The sequence below is a fragment of the Callospermophilus lateralis genome, chromosome 5, assembly GCF_048772815.1.
Source record: "Callospermophilus lateralis isolate mCalLat2 chromosome 5, mCalLat2.hap1, whole genome shotgun sequence".
Lineage (NCBI taxonomy): Eukaryota > Metazoa > Chordata > Mammalia > Rodentia > Sciuridae > Callospermophilus > Callospermophilus lateralis.
In genome coordinates, this window is record NC_135309.1 from 158,958,275 (window position 1) to 158,970,055 (window position 11,781).

The following is an 11,781-nucleotide window of genomic DNA, read 5'->3' on the forward strand; positions in this document are numbered from 1 at the left end:
AACCATGTGGAATTTTATAGTTTGTCATTATCCAACTTGTTTCCAGATTTCTTTTCTTGTATAAATCAATATTCCATTTACTGCCAATACTGGCTTGGTACCACTTCTGTCTCTCCTGTAACATGGCTGCTACAAACATTTGACTTCTACTTTGAAAGCTAGTCTGAATCATAAATCTGCAGATCCTGGAAAGCAATACGTAGACCCGAATGTAGTAAACATCTCCACCACTATTACCCTAGGGCCACATCAGCAATTCAAACACCTTCTCGTGTCCATCTTGCTTTCTAAACACCTGCCACTCCCACCAAAGTTTTGAATGCCATGACTAGTGGCTGGATTTGGTTGGAAGACGAGGTGTGTGGAATACTAGCTGTGATGGAAAGCCCTGGGCACTTGTTGTATTTGGTACAGTGTGAGCCAGATTTCCCATGAGCAATGGACTGAGGGCTTGGCTCCTGCTCTAGGGCTTCCAGGAACTGTATTGTGATTAGCAAAGAAAGTTTGCTGGATGGTCTTTCCTCCCAACGATTCCCTCTAGACAATTTTCATAGATGTGTTCTCTTATCCATCTTCTTGGCTTAACTGCTGCCTGCCCCCCCCCCATGCTTTTCTTTCTAGTTACTTATTTTTGATAGGATCATTGCCTTCTGTGGGTGAGTAACACATGGAGCACTGCTCCCCATGGTGCCTAACCATCTGGCTTCCCTTGGACAGGTTTATGCCGCACGGCTGCCATGCTCTGCTCCGAGATCTGTGCTAGAAACGGTGGCCACAGCCACACACCCCGTGGTGCAGGCTTCACCTCCAGGCAGGAGGGCACCATGTGGCAGTCACACCAACACATGGGAGGTGACCACCAGGAGAATTGAGGCCAGGCATTGGTAGATGATGTCTCAGGACACAGTGAGAGGTCTGGGAAGTCCTTCTGAGGAACCTACCTCGGGCTGAGATACAAACAGTAGGTTGGTTTAAGCAGGGGCAGAAGGAGAAGGAAGAGCCCCTGAAGTTAGAAGGAACAGCACATGCCTTTGCCTTCAACGGCAGCACTCAGAGGAGCACCGGATCTACAGAGCTGGGAGAGAGCTCAGGGCAGGGGCTGGGCCTCTGTAAAGGTAACTGTCCTAATTCTGAGAACAATGAGTGACAATGGAATAAGTTTGGGGAAGTGTGACACAGGTGTGTAGGTAGTAGGGAGGGAAGAATAAGAGCTGGTGCTTGGTGGTCACATACATCCAAGCTGGTGACCAGGCTCTGGCACTGGTCAGATGCAGCCTTCAGCAGGCTTCTTATCACTGAGAGCCTCAGACTCCTCATTTAATTGAGCATTAGCAATAATATCCGCTTCGTACAAGTGGTTGTTATATTGGTGACATGAAAAACATAGCTCTAAAACAGTGCTGATTACATAGTAAGTAAATATATATTGACCAAATTACTCTTTCCTGAGAAGGAGCTGCTCTTACACAATGGTCACATGGACAGGAGGCTGTGCTCTTACTGTGCAACCCCTAAAAAAGACAAATAGTCCTTTCAAAATTCCAATTAGCAGCTGGAGGAGAAAGAGTTGATGGAAAACTAAGTTGTCTAAACTTATTCTTCATTATTAGTCAGAATTAAAATAGCTTGGAAGATCATGGTAGCTAGTTATCCTGTTGGTTCAAAGTGACTGTCTGATTGTAAGTTTGTTGGCTAAACCCAAACCGGCAACAAATAATCCCCCTTACTCTGAGTGAGCTGCAGAGACCCCAAGGAGGCATGGCGGATTCAGCCTTGTCAAGTCACATGTGCCTGAGAAAAGGCACATCACCCAGTGGATCCCCAAGCTGGGTCATTGGCATACCCAAGCTGGCAAGCTCAAGCTAGGACTTCCTTCAGCACATTACTTGACACTCAGTGTGGTGTTGTGGATAAGTAGTTATTTTATGTATCAGGTGGCTATCCATCCATGTATTTGTTTTCTTTATCTACAAACTTTCATAAGTCTAATTTTGATGACTCAGAAATTTTAACTGGAATAAAGTTAATTTTAATTTGAAAAAAGTACTTTTATTTTTTTGAATAATGAACCAAGTCCAACTCTTAATTAGTGGTGACTAATCACATAAAAGTTGAAGGAGATATTTCAGACTTTTTGGGACAGTGGGTGTAACCAGGAATTGAATTCAGGGGCACTCGATCACTGAGCCACATCCCAACCCTATTTTGTATTGTATTTAGAGACAAGGTTTTGCTAAGTTGCTTAGCTCCTTGATCTTGCTGAAGCTGGCTTTGAACTCATGATCCTCCTGCCTCAGGCTCCCAAGCTGCTGGGATTAGAGGCAAGCGCCACCACACCCAGCAATTCCAGCCTTTTAAAATACTAATGTATTGTTGAAAATATTTCCAACTTAAAGCCGTCTCTCTTATCTCTGTTCTCTGACAATTTCCGTTTGAATCTTCTCTTTTAGCTCTCTTATGCCTCTCTTCCCTGAAATTGAGTCTCTGTTTTAGTCAGCTTTTTTACTGCTGTGACCAAAGGACCTGACAAGAACAATTTTAGAGGAACAAAAGTTTACTTGGGGCTCACAGCTTCAGAGGTCTCAGTCCATAGCCGGCAGACTGCATTGTCCTCTGACCAAGCTGGGGCAGAACATTGTGGCACAAGGGGAAAGCAGCTCAGAACATGGCACCAGAAAACAGAGAGATCTCCTCCTACCAGGGACAAAATATATACTCCAAAGGCATGTCCCCAGTGTAGACCTCCTGCAGCCACATCCTGCCTGCCTAGAGTTACCACTTGGTTAATCCATGTCAGATGATTCCTCCACTGATTAGGTTGCACCTCTCAAAGTCTGATCATTGGTCTCCAGACTTTCTTGCATTTTCTCTTGCATGAGCTTTGTGGGGGACACTTCATATCTAAACCTTGACAGTCTCATTGACTATTCCTGTCTTTCCTTGGCAGTTTTTTGTCTGTTTGTTTTTGTTTTGTTTTGTTTTTTAACAAGATAAATAGATGAAAATAAACTTTGGTCCTTTGGTGCTTTGCAAAGCAGTTTGTTATGAAAGTCACATATCGTTTAAGCAGAGTGCCCTCTGTTTCCCTGCAATGTCTCCTGTCCCTGTGGGATTGTACTAAAATTAAAAATAGCAGAGGTAGTCATAGATTTTTTTTTCCTCTGGAGATATATGTCTTTGACTTGCTTAATTACTTTTTTACAAAACGCCATGTTTTGCTGTCCTGCCAATGTCACCCATTGCATCATTTAAGGGCAAAGAGTTACTGCTTGATCCAAAAAACCCACAAATTTGAAGGTGGCACATTTATGATTTTAATTCCATTGATAAGAACTCAAAGTGAAATTAAGGTCTACTTTTATCGTTTTGAAAATCTCATGTAAGTAAATAATTTTGGAAAACAACTGTGATACATGACTGTATTCCATAAGCACAGTGTACTGTGTACAGTGGAATCCCATTGGCTGTTTGAGGGAAGAACACTTAATACGCCACTGGGGAGGCCTAGAGACAGGGAGCGCTCAGGAAGGGAGGGAGGATAAAGTGAGTAGAGAACGCTTCTTGGTGGAGGCCCAAGAAGCTGTGTCTGGCCTGAAAAGCATCATTAGCATTTCCCTGGGCAGAGCTGGGTGCCAGGAATGGTTTTGGAGGAAAATGGTATTCGTTAACACTCATCCTAATATTTCAGATTGTCACATGGATGTATTCTGTCAAACACGTTAATTATTTGGCTGCTATTGGTGCTTGAGTTGGGCAAACATAGTCAATGGGAAATGATCCCAGCTCTGTTTGGCAAACTCCCAGGCTCAGGTGTCTATCACTATTTGATAATTATCCCGACTGCACTTGGCCCACCCTGTCCTGCAACTTGGATGATAGGGAACAGGCACCTCCCTGGAGCTTGGGGAAAGAGGAGCTCCTTGAAGCAGCGGTGGCTTGGCCTGAGCTGCTTGGCCCTCGCACAAAGTAGTCTGATTCCATTTTCTTTCTTTCAAGCATTATTGAAAAAAAGCACTCAAAAAGTTTCACAACCCATGACCTCATGATTTTTTTAGTGTGGTCATGAACTTTAAATACACACACACACACACACACACACACACACACATTTCAGTGGAATTTTATAAAGGAGGTGGAGGTAGCATTTGCTCTGTCTACCAGATGAACTAGGAGAAAGCTATTGGTTTTACCATGTGTGTTTTGAAGCTATCCGTCTCACTCAATTCACTTCTTGTCCACAACAGTTTTGCAATAAAATCTTTTGCACATTCAAGATCATTAAAATACCATCTGCACACCTTGATAATCTCAACACATATAAGATCATACTTCATATTTCATTTCACATCTAATCATATTGATTAATATTTCCAGAATAGCATATTGGTGAGGTTGGTTTGAGAGAAATTTAAAATCACAGTAAATAGTTATCATTTCACTTAAAAACAAAAAGCCGGAATGGGTATCAAGATTTTCAAATGCACTCTGTTCTTAGATTTGCTTCTTTGCATGGCTAAGATGATGTAGAATAAATACTAAATATATTTTGTATATTATTATCAACTATATTTATATAGTATTCTATATTTATGTACTATAGGATTCATACTATAATATCTGTATCATTCATTTACTGGTAGTTAAAATGTTTGCATCTCTACTAATAAATGGAATTGTTGAGTTTTTTTTTCTTTCCAATTTTTGTGATATCTTTTCAAATTTTGCATTGTGTCTGGATGCACAGGGAGCTTGGGTGAATAAGGCTGAACCCACCCAACCTTATGCACTGACAAGGATGAGAGGTGAGGATGAGCAATTCTGGACCCAGGGTATGCTGGCAGCCAGTGTCCTGTCTCCTCCCATATCCAGCAACATGGCAGGAGTTGGTTTACACAAGGTGTGCAGGTCACATCACTCTTGACACAGAAGTGCAAGGAGCCAGTGCTGTGCTCTTCCCACGAGGTGTGACATAGCTTCACAAGGCATCTCTTTCTTTTTCCACATTTGTCATTGGTGCATTATTGCAGTTGTGCATAATGATGGGGTTTGTTATTACATGCGTATACATGCACAGAATGTAACAATATAATTTGGCCAATATACCTATCCAACACTCCCCTTGACCTCCCTTCTCCTGATTGCTTTCCTTTATTGATCACCCTTTGATTATCATGGTATCCACCACCCATTTTTCTTTTCCTTTTCTTCTCTAACTTCCACATATGAGAGAAAACACATCTGAGTTTGACTTATTTCACTTAACATAATGGTCTCTAGTTCCACCCAGGGAAATCGATCTATTGTTAGCTTGATGAAGCAAATGGCCATGTTGGACAAGAATGCACGACAAGCAACTTCAGAAATCTAGGAACCTATGACCACTGGGACCTAACAGCAGCCTCCAGCTGACATCCAGCAAAAAGCCATGTCCGTAGTGGTACAGACACAAAGCCATGGTGTTGGCCAAGGACCACCATGAACCTGGGCAGAAGTTAAGCCTGCAGACGATGCTGGTGTCAGCTTGGTGTTACCCAGAACAGGTGAGCTCAGCTCACCTGCCCCCACCCTCCCATCTAGGGGAAGGGTGAGATCATAATGGGTTTTGCTTTTAGCCCCTACAATTGTGATCAATTGTTGTGGAATAAAGCACATCAAGCAAGACATGATTACTCTTTGAAATGTGATGAATTTGATGATTTTCCAAAATAATAAAGTGAAGAAGAAAATGCTCAAATACTTAAAATCTTTCTAAGGTGGAAAAAGAATATAGTCATCAAATAAGAACTTATTCAAAGTACCAAATTTATCAAATAGTGGTAAATTTGATCATAAATCAAAATGATTATTAGAACCAAGCCCATAAATAACAAAGTATGTGATTAATATACACATAAAATCAGTGAGGTCAGTGGAGATTTTCAAGACATTTACATTATGTGGCCCCAGGAATGAGCAAGGACAGGAAGGCTGAGAGCGAGGGTGGCCAAGGCCTAAGAACGACCTAAGCTTGGATGTGCTTCCAGGAGGGAGGGGCACTTCGAGACAGAGGAGACTCCCAAGTGACAGCTCCAACTTTATCCCCAAGTTGTGATTTGCTAATGTGTTCCCTCAAGCCCGCTAGAACCCCCCTGGATTGCTCTACTTGGAAGAAATTTTCCATTTCCTTATGGAACACTGGTGGGTGTATTGTATGTGTGCATGAAGGTAAAAGTCTTTGGTATTTACTTAATTAATTGTGTGTGTTTGCCTCGATGTTTAGAAAAGGGACAAATTGAGTCAGATTTCTTATGACAAATGACATTCTTTTATCTTCAACCTGAATTGGAAATTTAAAAAGCTTATATAACATCAAGGAAACTAGTATTGCTAAAGGGAATTTGCTTAGATTCTAATAAAAGAGCAAGATGTTCGGTTTAAGTTGAACTTGGGCTTTAAGAAAAGAAAACCAGTGCTATGCAATCCTAATTGGCCCAGGAGGTGAGTAACGTCATAGATTTGACTCAGTCCAGGTTGGCAGTTTCTCAGAACATCAGTTGTCAGGTCTTTCTTCAGTGGTCAGTAAGTGATGGAATTCAGATGCTCTTGGTTTGGTGGAGACCCATTGTCTAAACTATGCTAAAGTATTTGTGTGCCCCTTTCTACCTAGAGCTCAGGTTCAAATGGACTGTGGATCCCTGACAATCCTTTCTTCCAAGTTGTCTTCAAAGTGATGGGTGGACCTTCCTAGTGCCTCTCACCTGGCCAGGTGGGGACAGGACTTACCTGCCTCTCAGGACACAATGCTTGCCCTGCTCTGGGGAGTGGTAAGCACAATTTGCATGTACAGTTCCCCCCACTGCTGGAGAGCAGCTGCAGAGGAGGCTGGGAAATAATTGCTTTTATTCACAGAGCTCAGTCAATCCCAGGATTTGAGTGTTTTTCTGCACTCTCTTCTTCCAAGCAAATGCTTTTTCTGGATAGTGTTTTCTCTGTAATGTGGATCTTATTCACTGAAAGAAGCTTAGGGAGGATATTTCTCATTGACACCCAGTTATAGACAGATGTTAAAAGGTGCGAGTCTAAAACTGTCATTTTTTTATGAAAGGTAGATTTTTTTCACTATCACTTTGTAGGATTAAAATGCAGACAGGAAAGATGGTTTAGGCAAAATCACTCAAGCACACTCTTCAGAAGTAGTCTTCGTTGTTTGAATAGAAAATAATAATTCGAATATAGAAGTTTAGCTTTTAGAAATACTGGTTCATGCAGAAATGCAAATGTGATATATTCTAAAATCATTAAACTGTAAAAGCTAATATTCTTAGCTCTTCATTATAAGAGTGTAATCGGTAATGCCCTGTGAGGAAGGCAGGGAAAGGGTACGCTCTGGGATACTTATGATACTTAACCACATATACCTAAATCTAATGCTGTTTTGGTTTGGGGGTTATGTTTTACTCATGATTGTATTGACACATGGTTTATAAACACTGGTTGCATTATCTGAATGTTTACCTTTACTCAGTTCATTCAAGAGGAATCTTTTGGCAGAGACTTTATTTTTCAGAAGTTTTTCTGGTGAATCAGAGTGGCAGCATTCTATGGAAAACAGACATCTATACGGTCATGACTGTGCCCAGGCAATGTGAAGACGTGAGGGCCAGGAGCACAGTCCTGACCAAGCCATTATGGCTGAATTCTAAATCTGCCCAAGGAGGCTGAGCTTCCCAAACAAAGGATTCAGTGCAGACTACAGAGATGATGTGGTTTCCATGGAAAGGTGCACTTGTAATAAAACTCCTGGACAGCATAGGAGCTAAATATTGCTTGCTCTTGGTGAAATCTTAAAGAGGAACAGATTCTAAGAAGGAAAAATATTCAACTCCGTTTCTGATCCTAACTCCATTTTCGCCTCTACTTTCACAGACAAAGGAACCACAAATTCCAGCTTCCTGAGTTTGGTGATTCTATGCTTTTAAACTGGGTTACTTTTTGGTTGGCACCAACTTAGTACATGAGTCTGATGCAGGAGCTCCTGGACACTGAGAGTTAATTACCTAGTCACCTGAGCCACTTCTGATGAAGCCAGGAAGGTGTTAAAGCTAGCAAACTTATCAGGGGAGAAATGGTGATCCCGAGAGAGATACAAGTACTGCACTCGGGAACTCCTTCAGCTTTAGGAGACTCTTTAAGACCAAGACTAACCCTGCCTTCCTCACAGGGCATTACCGATTATACTCTTACATTGAAGGGCAAAGAATATCAGCTTTTACAGTTTAATGATTTTAGAATATATCACATTTGCATTTCTGCATGAACTAGTATTTCGAAAAGCTAAACTTCTATATTCAAATTATTATTTTCTATTCTAGCTTTGGCTAGAAGGTTCGTGTATTTAAAGTCTGTAGCCCAGGGATGTGAGGGGGGCGGGGGAAGTACTGAGTTCTGGGTGGGGGCTCATGGGTGGGGTCTCCCGGCTCTCCCGGTTAAGCGTTTCTTCCTGGTTGTGTAACCACCCATAGAGTTTCAATAAAAGAACCCTCGGGTTTTATTTAAACTGGCGTACTTTTTTCCTTATGGTATAACTCAAAGTGGAGTGGAACGATTTTTGGAAGGAAGACGATCTGAAGAGCAAACACATTTAAGAGGCATTAAAGCACCAGGCGTGAAGCTGCCTTCCTGGCATTTCAGGTTTATTAGATTCGCGGGATCATCTGTGGAAACCTGTCTCAGTCCCTCGCTGTCATCCAGTCATCCAGCCTGAAGATATTGCACAGTGAGTAAGGATCAGCCTTTTTATTAAAAACCACTTTTTCCGTAGCCACAGATGGCCATTCCCTTTGCCAAGTGAACACATGACCATAAAGAAATACCTTGATGAGCATCTGAAAGGTAAATCCTTAAAGAAAAAAAAATGTAGATTTAGCTTGAAACTTTAAACCTGTTGGTGATGGACCAACGAAGTCAACCAACAAATGATCCCCAAAGGTGTTCAAGAATAATTTTTGAGGAAAATAAAAATAAAGTTGTCCTTTTAGATCAGCTCACAGGGACAAAATTTAAACCTGCTTTATAAATTCTGCTTTAGGATGTGTTTTTAACTAACAAAACATGTGAGTAAGTAACGTTAACAAGTGTGCTTAGTAGTTGACTCATTTTGCCTTGGTTGATTTGTCCTTCATAGGCGATTTCTGTCACTTATTTGCTCTTGGGCTAACTTGGGGTTTATACTGACTTAGAATGGATGCCATTTATAATTCCATGACATATTATTGCAATAACACATTGATTTTGTATCATGGCCATGGGACACACTGCTCAGATTCTGCTTCAAGGCCACCAGCCACAAGAGGAGAGTTGGCTGAGAAGCCCCAGGCTTTCACTAAGTTCACCTCAGGTCGTGCGCCCTCTTGGGCTCCCACCCACAGGCTGGGAGAAGTTCCCAGACAGGGTTGTTGTGGCTGGTGTGAGCTCCTCTCACAGGCTGCCATGGTCCTGGACGGCCCCCCAGCAGGCTCCAACATCCTTAGGGCTGCCCCACAGCAGAGGCTCCCTGCCCACTCCTCCCTCCCTCCCTGTCTCCTTTCCCAGGTCTCAGAACTCATGGTGACCTACTCCTACTCTCCGCACTGAACACCAGGGACAATTCATGAGCGATATAAAACATTACCTTTTAGTCAGTTATGGCCCAGCCATTATTCATTCCTGAAGGTGTAGAATTCCTCCTGAGGGCGACATCTGTCGTGCAGTAAATTACCCCAACTTAACAAAAGGGAAAGGCCTGATATTTGAAATGGACCATTGCTGATCAGCATCATTTCTATATTTAACTCTATGCAATTCATGTCCAAATCACTGTGTCAGGTTTTGAAAAATGGCCTCTATTCATTTAGAGCTATCACCATATACATTATGTGATGTATACTAGCAATGCAGATCGTGTGCCTCAAGGTGAATCACGGCCATCCAAGGTAATCGGATTGCCATGTCCTGATTTTCATTTTACTTTTAACCTTGTTTTCTTTCCCCTCACTAGTTTCTATGTGTTCATTAATCTGTTTCATTTATGTGTTTACAAATTAGTAAAAAAATTAATGCTGTTTAAAGTGTTGTTCAAGGAACCTGAATTATTTTTCATAATTTTCAGTACAATAAATAATATATTATTACCCACAGTGCTTGTGTGAGTATTGTACTTCAATACATTGTACATTTCAGTCCATCAAATCACTACGGGGAATTTTCCAGGAAGACTTTTAGCAAATTTTCAATTTGCTGATTGTGTAGCCTCCTGCTCTTGGCTAACCTTATAATGCACACATTATGTAGGTGCTCAGCAACCTTAAGGTAAACTCTAAGGAAGATGAACACACACAAGCATGTGTGGCACTGGAGATTCTTGGAAGAAAAACATTACACAAAACCCATTTCTGTAACTATTACACATGTACACTTCAGTTGTTGGATCATGTTATTTTATTAAATAAAATAAGTAAAAATAAAATTTATGTAAAATAAAGGAAATATATAACTCACATGCTTTTCTAACAGGCTTGAAAATGTTCAAGCAGGGACTGGGGTTGTAGCTCATTGGTAGAGCACTTGCCTAGCACATTTGAGGCACTGGGCTCAAAACCCAGCACCACATGAAAACAAATAAATAAAATAAAGGTATGTGTCTATCTACATATAGACACATAATTAATATATATATTTTAAAGAACAGGTAGACCAGTTTAAAAAAAAATGTCCAAGCATATTATGTGCTTAAAACTAGCCAAATCACAGAGTTTGTTTAAATGCATTATTCATGAAAATCAGCATAAATAAATAAACAAACATTTTATACATAGAACAAAAATATTGTATTGTGGTATAAATTGGTGGAGAAAATATTTTCAAGCCTTTAGCAGTAATATGTTGGTAAGCTCATCAAAATTCATGGCTCCACTCCATGCATGATGTCTGGCACTCATTTGGGGATGTGATTAAATTCCATCTCTGGAATCATTGGGAAGTGAAGGCATGAATCTTTCAGGAGTGTATAGGTAGATGATCTTCTGTCCCCGAATCTTTACTCCCCTCCCAATTAAAATGTGACTCCAGAGTCATAGGAGCTGTCTCCCTTCAGCATACAAACCTACTCCCAGAAGAAGTCAAAACTGTGCTCTCAAATTATCATGGAAGTTGGCTGTAGATAAATTAATAGGTAAGTTTTACACATAAACTTATAGAGCTATGGAAATTTGACTTAAAAATTTTTTTTGATTAAATCAGATCTATAGGGATGTGTGTGGGACACAATGTGAACTTTGGATGGTGACATTGGGACTCTGTGGTGGTGTGGCGTTGATCCCATGAGGTCCTGTCACACAGAAGGGAAGAACTGAGACCAGACCGCCAGGGCCTCAGGTCAGGGTAGTGTGGAGAGCGGTGACAGTGACTGGGAGACCAGTGTCTGAGACTGGGGTCCCTGGTGACTTCATGGCTGTGGCATGCTTGGTGACTGGGAAAGTTTCTATGCAAAGGTGTAGGATGCCCAGTTGCTATGGCAATACTCTCCATGGGGAGACTCTGTTGGGAGAGTCTCATCAGCTTCGACCTTACTCTCAGGCACACAGCTCCTGGGAATGAAGGAACTTCCTTGCTAAGATAACCTCAATGTTTCACCAGTTCTGCTGCCCTGAATCTGCCCGGGAATTAGTAACTTTAAACAATGGACTTTCTTGAAAGGTACATTATGCTCCTAACATTGCACATTGCAACTGTAGAATTTAACTGAGGAAATAGCTGCATACTGTT